The sequence below is a fragment of the Hordeum vulgare genome, chromosome 7H (assembly GCF_904849725.1).
Source record: "Hordeum vulgare subsp. vulgare chromosome 7H, MorexV3_pseudomolecules_assembly, whole genome shotgun sequence".
NCBI classification, from domain to species: domain Eukaryota; kingdom Viridiplantae; phylum Streptophyta; class Magnoliopsida; order Poales; family Poaceae; genus Hordeum; species Hordeum vulgare.
Window position 1 is genome coordinate 116,923,208 of NC_058524.1, and position 13,986 is coordinate 116,937,193.

Below are 13,986 nucleotides of genomic sequence, written 5' to 3' on the forward strand. Positions count from 1 at the left end.
GATACAAAGGTTCCTGAGTCATTTTGCCTCCTCTAGTAATGACTCTCACAGAGTTGTCATTTAATTCATTAAGCAAGTCATTCTGAGCTTTAAGTACTTGTTCTACCTGAGTAGTAATCATACAGGCATGTTTACTCAGAAGCTTCAGAGCATCGATATTTCTGTCTACACAAGCACTTAAATGGCTAAGCATACGAGCACTTTGTTCCAAATTTGTGCTAACATAATCATTGAAACTCTTTTGTTTGGCAACAAAGTTGTCAAATTCATCAAAGCATAGGCTAGCAGGTTTATCAAAAGGAATATCACTCTCGTCAAACCTACGCAGAGAATTCACTTCTACTACCTGTATCGGGTTATCGAGACCATGGATCTCTTCGATAGGTGGTAGATTTTTGACATGTTCAGATCTAATGCCTTTCTATTGCATAGATTTCTTGGCTTCTTGCACATCTTCGGGACTGGGGAATAGAATACCACTTTTCTTAGGAGTTGGCTTAGGAGGTGGTTCGGGGATAGTCCAAGCATTATCGTTGATCAAGAGGTTATTCAGTAGAGTGTCAGCTTGTTCTACAGTTCGTTCCCTAAAAACACAACCGGCACAACTATCTAGGTGGTCTCTAGAGGCATCGGTAAGTCCGTTATAGAGGATATCAAGTATCTCGTTCTTCTTAAGAGGGTGACCAGGCAAAGCATTATGTAGCTGGACGAGCCTCCCCCAAGATTGTGGAAGACTCTCTTCTTGGAGTTAAGCAAAGTTGTATTTTTCCTGCAAGGCAGTTTGCTTCTTATGGGCAGGGAAATATTTCTCACAGAAGTAATAGACCATCTCCTGGGGACTACGCACACATCCAGGAGCAAGAGAGGTGAACCAGGCTTTAGCATCATCCTTTAGAGAGAAAGGAAACATCTTAAGGATATAGTAGTGGCGGATCTTCTCCTCATTAGTGAAAAGGTTGGCTATTTCGGATAGTTTGGCAAGATGGGCTATGACCGTCTCAGACTCATAATCGTGAAAAGGATCAGATTCGACTAAAGAGATCATCTCAGGGTCGACAGAGAATTCATAATCCTTATCGGTGACAAAGATAGGCGAAGTAGCAAACTTCGGGTCATTTTTCATCCTAGCTTCATGAGATTTATCCTTCCACTTGAGAAGTAATTTCTCAATGCCATAGGCATCCTTACACGCAAGAAAATCCTCAGCTATCTCTCCCTCCATAACGTAACCCTTAGGTATATCAGGCAATTCATATCTAGGAGAGCTAGATCTAACAGGAGCAAAAGCAGGTTCGTTCTCAATAGCATCGGCAGTATCAGAAGCATCACGAGCATTGGCAGTAACTATAGCAATATGAGCATCAAGGAACACTCCTAGTGGAACATCAGGCCAAGGAGTATCTCTAGCTGTATCAAGCATAGCATCTCTAGCAGTATCAGGCATAGTATCAAGCATAGTATCATCACGCATAGTATCAAGCATAGCATCTCTAGCAGTATCAGGCATAGTATCAAGCATAGTTTCATCAGGCATAGTATCAAGCATAGCATCTCTAGCAGTAGTATCACAAGCATCATCAAGCACAGGCGACATATCAAGATTTCTAGCAGGATGTGATGTCCCAAACTTACTCATAACTGAAGGTGAATCAAGTGCAGAGCTAGATGGCAATTCCTTCCCTCCCCTCGTAGTTGAGGGCAAGACTTTGGTCTTTGGATCCTTCAGATTCTTCATAGTGATCAGCAGATATAAATCCCAAGTGACTCAGAGAATATAGCAATACCTCCCCGGCAACGGTGCCACAAAAATGCTGATCGTGCAATCTCTGGCGTTAGCTAGACGAATGCTTATGACAACAATCCTTCCCTTGCAACGGCACCAGAAGAATGCTGCTAGCACTCCCCGGCAACGGAACTAGAAGAATGTTGTTGATGGCCCACCAGCGCGTGGTTTCGCAGCAGTTTTCGAGGGTAGAGTATTCGACCCAATTTGTTGATAAGGCAGTGAGGAGGTGAGAGTATACTCTCGAGTATTAGCAGCTGAATTTGTCAGATTCAACCACACCTGAAAGATTAGTATCTGCAAGCACAGTAGTAACAGCAAAGTAGCGAGTAACGGCAGGGTAACGAGCAATAGCAGTGGCATGGAACAACAACAGTGACAGCAGTAGCAAGTAGCAATAGTAGCAGGCGACAGTAGTAGCAGCAGCAGCAGCAGAGCAAGACAAGTAATAGCAGTAGCAATAGTAGTAGTAGCAGTAGAGCAAGACAAGTAACAGCAGTAACAACAGTAGTAGCAGCAGAGCAAGACAAGTAACAGCAGTAGCTACAGTAGGACAAACTCTTAGGCAATGGGTCGGTGATTTGTTTGGATGATATTCATCATGCAACAGCTATAACACAAAGAGATAAGTGGCTAGCTCCCGTTCGTCAATGTGATGTAGGCATGCATTCCGTGTGTCGTCATACGTCCTTAGGGAAATAACTTGCATGACATCTATTGTCCATCCCTCCCGTGGCAGCGGGGTCCAAAAGGAAACTACGGGATATTAAGGTTCTCCTTTTAATAAAGAACTGGACCAACGCATTAGCACTTGGTGAACACATGAACTCCTCAAACTATGGTCATCACCGGGAGTGGTTCCGGTTATTGTCACTCCGGGGTTGTCGGATCATAACACATAGTAGGTAACTACAACTTGCAAGATCGGATCTAAAACACAGATATATTGGTGACAACATAATAATTTCAGATCTGAAATCATGGCACTCGGGCCCTAGTGACAAGCATTAAGCATGGCAAAGTAGTAGCAACATCAATCTCAGAACATAGTGGATACTAGGGATCAATCTCCATCAAAACTAACTCGATTACATGATAGATCTCATCCTACTCATCACCGCCCAGCGTTCCTACGAATAGATTACTCACGAACGACGAAGAGCTTCATGGAATTGGAGAGGCAAGAAGGTTGATGATGACGATGGCGACGATTTCCCCTCTCCGGAGCTCAAGACGGACTCCAGATCTGCCCTCCATATGAAGAACAGGTGGTGGCGGCACCTCCGTATCGAAAACGCGACGAAAACTTCTCTTTTTTATTTTTTTTGGGACGAAAGGCAACTAATAGAGCTGGAATTGGGGGCGGTAGGTGCGTGTGGAACCCACAAGCCTGCCCACCGCCACCAGGGGGGTGGTGGCAGAGCAGGGGCTTGTGGCCCACTGGCCCACCCCCTGAGGTGGAACTTGGCGCAAATATTTTTGATATTTTCCAAAACTGCTCCCCGTAAATTTTCAGGACGTTTGGAGAACTTTGATTTCTGCACAAAAATAACACCAAGGCAATTGTGCTGAAAACAGCGTCAGTCCATGCAAATTATAGTCCAAAACAAGGGCAAAAGAGTTTGGAAAAGTAGATACGTTGGAGACGTATCAATCCTTTCAATTACTATTAGAGCCACGTCTCTTTTTTAAGGGTTTCACCACCCGAAGAGTACGGTTGACGATGGTGAGGTTCGGCTCGAATGGTCCGAGGTCGTGGAGGTGGTTTCGGTCACACGGGACGATTTGAATGAGGCCATGGCTTCACTCAAGATGTCCGTGATGACCGAAGTCAAATCCATGATTAAAGAATTACTTGAAGGGATGAGGAATTCTCCCAACCCGTTGCTTGTGATTAAACCCACCTCATCGGTGTGGGAGGCCAATTCCGACAAGGAAGCGGTTAAAGGTACTCAAACTTCCTCCCCTCATGACAAGAATGGGACGAGGACTTTTGCCTCGGTTCCCCTCCCCCGGTCTATGGAGGACCGGTTCCTACCCTGCATATTAATAACCTAGGACCTCCTCCAAAACTTGTTAATGGTGATTTCGCGAATTGGTTTTTTTCCATCAAGTCTCATTTGAATCACAGCTCAAAAATTCTTTGGAGAATCATCAAGCAAGGCTATTACCCTCATGATCCAAGGAACCTTACTCCAAGAGAAGAGGTGGACAACTAATAGAATCGTTCCGCATTGTTCATCCTTCAATCCGCGGTTCCAACAGAAGATCTCCCACACATGTGCCCCTTCACTCGTGCAAAGGATTGTTGGGAGCACATCATGGTTCTGTACAAGGGGAGCTCAAGCATTCAACGATCTAACGTTGAAGTGGTCCTTGATCAGGCAGATGAGTTTGTGATGCTAGAAGATGAGGATCCCCGTGATCTCTATCGAAGGGTGACTGCCCTTGTTGTTGCTCTCCAAGATCATGGGAGCAAAGATATGGATGACACTTGGATCAAGCATAAGTTTCTCAAGGCCATCATGCCTTTCAACAAAGCCATGTCTTCCGTCATTCGGCAAAGACCAGATTTCCACTCCTTGACCCCAGTCGAAGTGTTGGATGAGTTCATTGCTATGGATATTATGAAAAAGACCGCCGATAATGCCCTTGCTCGTGTTAGGTCAAAAATAGCATCACCAAGCCTTGCCTTAAAGACCAAGGCCATTGTTGATGAAGAAGAAGAGGAATAAGATGTCTTCCTCGAAGACACAAAATACGCTTATCATGAGCATGTGGCTCTTGCTTCAAGGCAGTTTTAGGGAAACAAAAGAAACTCAAGGCCCAATTTCTCCAAGGACATTTCAAGTGGGTCCAAGAACAAACAACGAGTACGGACATGTTACAACCACGGCAATGTGAGTCACTTTGTGGCAGACTGTCCTTATGAGAAGAGGGAAGACAATGTGGGCAAGCTCAATCGCAAGGATAGGCCCAAGTATTTCCCTAGCAAGAACACATTCACCAAGAAGACTCATCCAAGGGGCTTGGTGGCCCATGAAGAGTAAACCTCCGATGATGACGAAGACGATACAGCCGTGAGGGGATGGCAACGGCCACCGTCTCCATTGCCACTTCCTCCCCCAAGGTATCTCTCTTCGGTGCCACCAACGAGAATCGTATCGCCAAGTGCCTCATAGACAAAGGTATCAATAAGGTAACACCCAGCACCAAGACCACTCTCACTACCTCTCCTTGTTTGTTAGACTGTGTTGTAATAGTGAAGTAGTGGAACTTGATGAAAATGAGTTTGATAAATTCTTGTGTAGATCAAAGGTGAAACCAAAAGACACTTTGTTGCTCTTTTGGAACAACTTGGTGAAGCCAATGATCTCATTGAGACTCATGAGGATACTATCTCCAAGCTGCAAGAGCATAGTCGTGATTACGCTGATGAGATAGCAGAACTATCCATTGCTCTAGAAGAAGAGTGTGGTCTTCATTTGACTCTTGAGGAGTCACACAACGTTGATCATGCTAAATTACAAAAAGATCTTGATCATGCTAGTGTTCTTACTCGTATGCTTAAATCTGAGAAGGTTGCACTTGGGGTTGGCCATGATAGACTCAAAGAAGAACTTGACATACTTGATAAGGTCCACAAGGTCTCGAAAAGTGCTCATTCTTCTCTTAAGGAGTCTCATGATCAACTCCAGGAAAAACTAACCAAGGAGATTTCTACTTGTTCTCCTTTTGTTTTAATTGATATTGTTTGTGCTACTAACCCTTGTTGTGAGCATGTGCATCTTGTGGAGGAGAATGCCAAGTTGAAAGAACAACTTGAAAAGGGCCTTGTGACGTGCATCCAAGGCGAGAAGAATATAAATGATCTTTTGAGTAATCAAAAGGAAGTTGCGGAAAGAAAGGACTTGTGTTTGCGCCCAAGTCTAAGAAGAAAAAGAAAAACAAGACCAAGCTATCTTCCTCTCTCAAGGACATCTTTGTCAAAGAGGGTGAGAGTACTCATAAGAATATGAAGAACAAGGAAGGGGGACAATGCCAAGAAGGGCAAAACCACCCCCACCAACACTGCCAGCGATTTTAACCCCTCTTATGTTTTATGCCATGCTAATGATGGGCATGTTTATGCCAAATTTGTTGGTTCTTATTATGAGTACATTGAGTTGGATATTTGAGTTCTTAAGAGCCTTCTTTTTAACATCAAAGGACCCATTCAAAATGGGTACCTAAATCCAAGCATTGATCTCTTGCAGGAGTTTGCTTCCGGTGGAGTGTCATGGTTGCTCGATAGTGGAGCAACAAATCATATGACCGGGAGCAAGGACTTGGTGGTGTATGTGCATCCAATACCATCTATGCCCACCCATGTCCAATTTGCTGATGCATCAACATCTAAGGTAATCGGATTTGGTAAGGTGGTCATCTCGCAAGATTTATCTATACAGAAGGTCATGCTTGTTGAGTCCCTTGCATAAAATTTGCTTTGCATTCACCGGCTTGCAATTATGGGATTTGCCACATTCTTTAATCTTGATATCGTGGCCCTTTTTTGGAGCAAGAATCTTAAAGTAGCCTTTGTTGGATATGTCGAGAATGGCCTCTATGTAGTGAACTTTTCGAATCGACCTACTAAGACTTCGACTTGTCTAATGGCTAAAGTTGATTTGGGTTGGCTATGGCATCGCCGACTAGCTCATGTCAACGTGAGATCTTTGCAAAGTCTCCTCAAAGGGGACCATATTCGTGGACTAACAAATGTGAGTTTTCCGAGAGATCATGCTTGCAGTGCTTGTATTGAAGGAAAGCTTCATGAAACAGCTCACCGTCACACAACTTTCATCTACTCTAAAAGGCCTTCGGAGCTCCTTCACATGGATCTCTTTGGCCCTCCATATTTTGATAGTCTTGGGTGAAGAAAGTATTGCTTGGTAATTTTGGATGACTACTCAAGATACACCTGGATTTCTTCCGTTCGGAAAAAAAATCATTTCAGGGTTTTTCTTCCGTTTGGACTTCGTTCCAAAATGAGATCTGAAAAGAGTTAAAAACACGGAAAAAACAGGAACTGGCACTTGGCACTGAATTAATAAGTTAGTCCCAAAAAGATATAAAAATGTACATAAAACATACAAAGAAGGCAAGATAATAGCGTGAAACCATCAAAAATTATAGATACGTTTGAATTTTTGATGCTTTCATGCTACCTAGCATAGGTGTCCTTTGTAATCCCTCTTATGTGACGTGAATGTTCAGATCCATTAGATTCAAAACAATAGTTTGCTATTGACGTGGAAACAATAATAATTCAAGTAAACTAGCAAAGTAATCATGAACTTTCAAAATAACAAGGCCAAAAGAAAGTTATCCCTACAAAAGCATATAGTCTGGCTATGCTCTATCATCATTGCACAACGAATTTAAATCATGCACAACCCCGGTATTGGCCAAGTAATTGTTTCACACCTTTACTTTCTCAAACTTTTTCAACTCTCACGCAATACATGAGCGTGAGCCATGGTTATAGCACTATAGATGGTGTGCAATATGGTGGAGGTTGCAAGACAAAAAAGGAGAAGATAGTCACATTAATAGGCATATCAATGAGCTATGGAGATGCTCATCAATAGATATCAATGTGAATGAGTAGGGATTGCCATACAAATCATGCACTAGAGCTACAAGTATGTGAAAGATCTTAAAGAAAACTAGTGGACGTGCATCCAACTTGCTTGCTCACGAAGACCTAAGGCAATTTTGACGAAGCCTATCATTGGAATATACAAGCCAAGTTATATAATGGAAATTTCCCACTAGCTATATGGTGGTGACAAAATGAGAGACTCTCAATCATGAAGATCATGGTGCTTAATATGCACAAGTGTGGAAAAAAGTGGTAGCATTGTCCCTTCTCTCTTTTTCTCTCTCTTTTTTTGGTGGGCTCTTTGGCCTTTTTTTATGGGCTTCTTTGGCCTCTTTTGTTTCCTTACATGGGACAATGCTCCAATAATCATGATCATCACACTTTCAACACAAAACTTAGAGCAACTATGACTCTATATGGAATGCCTTCGGTAGTGCACCGTGGCAATGATCTAGCATGGCATAGACATCAATGGAAACATCATGCTAGCTATCTTACGATCGTGCAAAGGCAATGTAGACGTGGTGGCACATGTCATGGTGGTAGTTGCATGTCAATATATCTCGGAATGACTTTGAAAAAGCCATAGTAGGTAGGTATGGTGGCTTTTTTGAGGGAGGCTAATGGTGGGTTTTGTGCACCGGCGAAAATTGCACGGCACTAAGAAGATAGTGATGGTGGAAGGTGAAAGTGCATCTAAACCATGGACTCAAGATTAGTCATGAAGAACTCATAAACTTGTTGCAAAAGTTTTATTTGTAATCGAAACACAGCATTCAACGCATACTCCTAGGGGAAGGGTTGGTAGGTATCAACCATCGCGCGATCCCGACCGCCACACAAAGGATGACAATCAAAAGACTAATCATGGTCAGACTTCATCACATAGCGGTTCACCCTACGTGCATGCAACGGGAATCACTAACTTCAACACAAGTATTTCTAGATCCACAACACCTTACTAGCATGACTTCAATATTACCATAACCATAACTCAAAACTAATTGAGATGAATCAAACTTATCTAACAATTCAATGCACATGAAGGTGGAAGTTTTCGTATCCCTTTGGATAACTACCCCTTTTGAGACTACTTTCAAAGCATAGATCAACTACCAAGCCATGCACCGCTGTGCTCTAAAAGATATAAGTGAAGCACATAGAGCAAAAGTATCTAGCTCAAAACATTTAAGTGAAGCACATGTGAGCTGAATTGTCTACCAAAAGATATAAGCGAAGCTCGACAAAATCACGGTGTGTGCATGTCTCTCTCTATAGGTGTGCAGCTAGGATGATTGTGACACAAAAAAAATAAAAGACTCCTACGATACAAGACGCTCCAAGCAAAAACACATAACATGTGGTGAATAAAAATATAGCCCCAAGTAACGTTACCGATGGATTGAAGACGAGAGAGGGGATGCCTTCCCAGGGCATCCCCAAGCTTACGCTTTTACGGCATCATTGAATCTCTTGGGTTGCCTTGGGCATCCCCATGCTTGAGCTCTTGCAACTCTTTATCTTTTTGTCCATAAGAACTTCACCCGAAACTTGAAAACTTCACCACACAAAACTTAAACAGAAACTCGTGATAACATTAGTACAAGAAAGCAAACCACCACTTCCTTAGGTACTATAGCAACCTTAAATTCTACTTGTGTTGATGTTGGGTTACTGTACTTTCAATCTTCCATGGCTAATACCCCCCGATACTATCCATAGTTTCATCAAAATAAGCAGCCAACACAACAAAAACAGAATCTGTTAACAGCAGACCAGTCTGTAGCAATCTGTATGTTTAGCATACCTATGGTACTTCAAAAATTCTGAAACATTACGACAGTCTTAAGAATTTACGTAGAAATCAGCAAATCAACTCAAAATCTCTTACAGAAAAAAATGAATATTCTTTTCGTCAGCAGAAAGTTTCTGTCTTTCCCAGCATGACCAAACGATCATCCTCAAGACTAGTCATAACGGTTTTGCTTGGCACAAACGCAAAAAGAAACACATAAAACACAATCATAACAGAATTATGGAAGTGTGGAAAACACAAAACAGAAAGAAAAATGATAGATTCGTTTGGTTGCCTCCCAACAAGCGCTTTTGTTTAACGCCCTTAGCTAGGCATTCGATGATGCTCACACAAAAGACAAGAATTGAAGCACAATGAGAGCATCCTAAAGCATGTGAAAATCACATCTAAGTCTAACATACTTCTTATGCATAGGCATTTTGTATGAAAACAAATTGTCAAGACGACCAATAGCTTCCATATGCAAGGAAGAAGAAAGAGACAATGTGAATCTCAACATAATGAGAGGTAAATTGGTAACATGGAAGTTTCTACCACAATATTTTACTCTCTCATAGAAATTACATGTGGGATCATATTCAAATTCAACAATATAGCTATCTCATAGGATATTCTTTTCATGATCCACATGCATGCAAAGTTGACGCTCTTCAAAAATAGTGGGATTATCATCAAATAATGTCATGACTTCTCCAATCCCACTTTCAGTATTGTTGCAAATATCATATTCATCATGAGGTTTGAACAAATTTTCAAGATCATAAGAATGATCATCACCCCAATCACGATTATTTCAACAACTAGGGGACATAGCAAAACCAGCATCCCCAAGCTTAGGGTTTTGCATATTTTTAGCATGATTTTCACTAATAGGATTTATAGTGAAATCATTGCAATCATGCTTTTCATCCAAGGAGCCCTTGTGAATCACTTCATGAATTTCTTCATCACGATTTTCAGATTCACGCATCTCAAGCAAAACTTCATAAAAATAATCAATTGCCCTCAACTCACTAGCAATTCGTTCCACAATAGTGGGTCTCTTAAAGAGATTAGCTAGTGGATGAGGATCCATATCACTAGATTTTCAACAAGCGAAGATGCAAGCATATTGAAGGCACAAGGCCCAAAAGCGAACAGAAAGCAAGCGAGAAAAAGGAGCGAACGAAAAAGGCAACCGAAAAAGGCAAATGTGAAGTGGGGGAGAGGAAAACGAGAGGCAACTGCCAGCAAAAGTAAATGCAAGAGAAGAGTTTGTGAGACCTACTTGGATAGATCTTGATTTCTCCTCTCCGGCAATGGCGCCAGAAATACTTCTGATGTTTGCTGTGTATCCCTTGCAACGGCGCGAGAAATAGTTGTGTCGACGACACCAGGAATCCTTCAGCTACGGCTACGCCTTAAGGGACTTCCTAGGCAAGTATGCAAAGGACTTCCCCCGTGGCCTTGGAGCCTTGCGTTGGTGTTCCCTTGAAGCGGAAAGGGTGATGTAGCACAGTGACAGTAAGTATTTCCCTCAGTTTGAGAACCAAGGTATCAATCCGACGGAAGAGTATCTCCAGATCCTGCACAAACACAAAATCTTACGCCCAACGCTATAAAGGGGTTGTCAATCCCTTATAGATTGTTTGCCAAGTGAGAAGTCAAAGCAACAAAGTAACAAAGTAAAGTAAAAACGGAGATGTAAATGATGGATGTGAATAGACCCGGGGGCCATAGTGTTTACGAGTGGCTTCCCTCATGAAAGCAAGTAGACGGTGGGTGAACAGATTACTGTCGAGCAATTAATAGAACTATGCCGAGTCGTGACGATATCTATGCAATGATTATTTCTATAGGCATCACGTCCGAAACAAGTAGACCAATACTTTCTGCATCTACTACTATTACTCCACACGTCGACCGCTATCCAGCATGCATCTAGTGTATTAAGTCCATAATAACAGAGTAATGCCTTAAGCAAGATGACATGATGTAGAGGGATAATCTCAAACCAATGATAAAAACCCCATCTTTTTACCCTTGATGGCAACTGGTTGATGTGTGCCTTGCTGCCCTTACTATCATTGGGAAAGGTCACCACATGGTAGAACCCAAAACCAAACACTTCTCCCATTGCAAGAAACATAGATCTAGTTGACCAAACAAAACCCAAGACTCGGAGAGACTTACAAGGATATCAAATCATGGATATAAGAAATCAGAAAAGACTCAAATATATATCATAGATAATCTGATCACAAGTCCACAATTCATCGGATCTCGACAAACACACTGCCAAAGAAGATTACATAAGATAGATCTCCATGAAGATCATGGAGAACTTTGTATTGAAGATCCAAGAGAGGGAAGAAGCCATCTAGCTACTAACTACGGACCCGTAGGTCTGAAGTGAACTACTCACGAGTCGTTGGAGGGGTGATGATGATGATGAAGAAGCCCTCCAACTCCAAAGTCCCCTCCGTCAGGGTGTCGGGAAGGGTCTCTAGATGAGATCTCGCGGAAACGGAAGCTTGCGGCGGCGGAAAATTATTTTCGAGGCTCCCCTTATTTTTTGCGGAATATTTAGGAATTTATAGGCCAAAGACGTAGGCCAGGGGCGGCCAGGGAGGCCACAAGCCTACCCACCACCGCCTCCCCTGGTGGCGGAGTGGGGGCTTGTGGGCTCCCTGGAGCCCACCTGGCTTGGCCCAAAAGCCCCGTGGACTTCTTTCGTTCGGGAAAAAAACATTTCGGGGTTTTTCTTCCGTTTGGACTCCGTTCCAAAATCAGATCTGAAAAGAGTCAAAAACACGGAAAAAACAGGAACTCGCAGTTGGCACTGAATTAATAAGTTAGTCCCAAAAAGATATAAAAAGGTACATAAAACATACAAAGAAGGCAAGATAACAGCGTGAAACCATCAAAAATTATAGATACGTTTGAGACGTATCAGCGTCCTGAAGAAAAATACCTCGAAAATAAAAGTTCTTCGATGGTCCTGAAAATTTAGTATGATTTTTTCTGGAATTTTTGAAAATTACTGGGCCTGGGAGTTGGCCTGGGGGCCAGACCAGTGGGCCACAAGCCCTGCCACCGTCACCCCCTGGTGGCGGAGGGCAAGCTTGTGGGGCCCACAGGGACCACCTCCACTCATTCCAGCTCCCAGCCTCTTCTTCCACCTTAGAAAAAATTGTTTCGCAGCTCAAACCTGTGTTCTTGCTCATTTGGTTGTGATTTTCGATCTCCTTGCTCAAAGCACCATTCTCCAAACCGTTTTGGGGAAATTACTCCTTGGTAAGTGACTCCTCCATTGGTCCAATTAGTTTTTGCTCTAGTGCTTTATCTTGCACGTATTCTTTCTACCTTGGTGACCCTGTTCTTGAGCTAGAAAGGTTGATTTTAGCTGGTCCCAAGTAATTTTAGCGCCTGATACAGTCTCTAGGCACTAGTAGGAGTAGTTGCTACAAGGTATGGTTGGTCTTCATTCACTTTTCTCTTGAACTTCAAAAATTTCAGCAAAAGCAAATTATGTTCAGGAGGAAGTTTCATGGTGGTTCCTCAAGTAAGAAGGGTCCCCTTCTTTCTTTTCGGGAGCCCGAACCTTTTCAACTAAGGGACGCACAGGTGCAACCATGTGAATGGCCTTCCGATGAGTTTATGATCGAAGCAGGTTTCAAGGATGAGTTTGATACACTTGTCCCAATGCCGGGTTAGAAGAATTCCTCTCAGATAAATGTGCATAATATGATATGCTCACTTCCTCTTACGTGCGTAGATTTAATTTTTCAGTTGGCCGTGACTCATCCATACTGTTTGATCTGTACGATAAATCCTATACCATGGATTTGGAGGATTTCAATAGGATTTGCAAGATACCCGATGGGGGTAGTATTAATGATCCTTCTAAATCTTCGGTCAGAGACTTTGTCTCCAGTATAACTGTTGGAGAAACCAGAGATATCACGCAAGCCACCATAGGAAGCATCCATTTCCCTGCCTTGCACTACTTTTTCCTCTTCATAGGTAGGTGCATTAACAGCAAGGGTGCACATTGTCACCTATGCGCTTCCGACCTTAGTATCCTTAAGAGCGCAGTAACAGGTGACAGGAGCTTCAATATGGGATCTATAATAGCAAGGAGGCTGAATAAAAATGCCAGTGAGGGGGATTTCTTTGGTGGAGTTTATGCTACACGCTTAGCAAATTTTCTTGGAGTATCCATCCGTCCAGCAGACCCTCCTCTCGGTACAGCCTACCTTGATCGTGTCGCTCTAACACGCTACTAGTTCCTTGAGAGAGATCACAGACCCCTCCTATACCGCTTGATATTTAACCGACAACGTGTTTTCCATATTACCCTTCCTGCTCCTGCTTTCTTTGACTTTCAGGTAAAACGAAGATACTACATAACCATAAGAGAGGCAGAGGACTATGAGAGGGAGGCGACGGCTGCTCGACTTCGCGAGACAGCTATTCAGGCAGTGGCTGCAGCACTCTCGTATAACACCCATTATGATTTTGGGTTTCGCCAGGACCATCCATGGGAGTAGACCAAGCTAGGCCAAAAGCCTAAGCTTGGGAGAGTACGTGTTCTCACCGACTTTACATTCATACTTATGCTTTCACTTTGTTAGCCGATGTTTACACTTTGCCACTCTATTATCCATGCTAGTTTATATTTGTTTTCTTGTTTTCTTGTTTTGTGTCCTTTTGAGAAAAACCAAAAATATTTTTCTTTCTTCTTTTGCTTGTTTGGAGCTT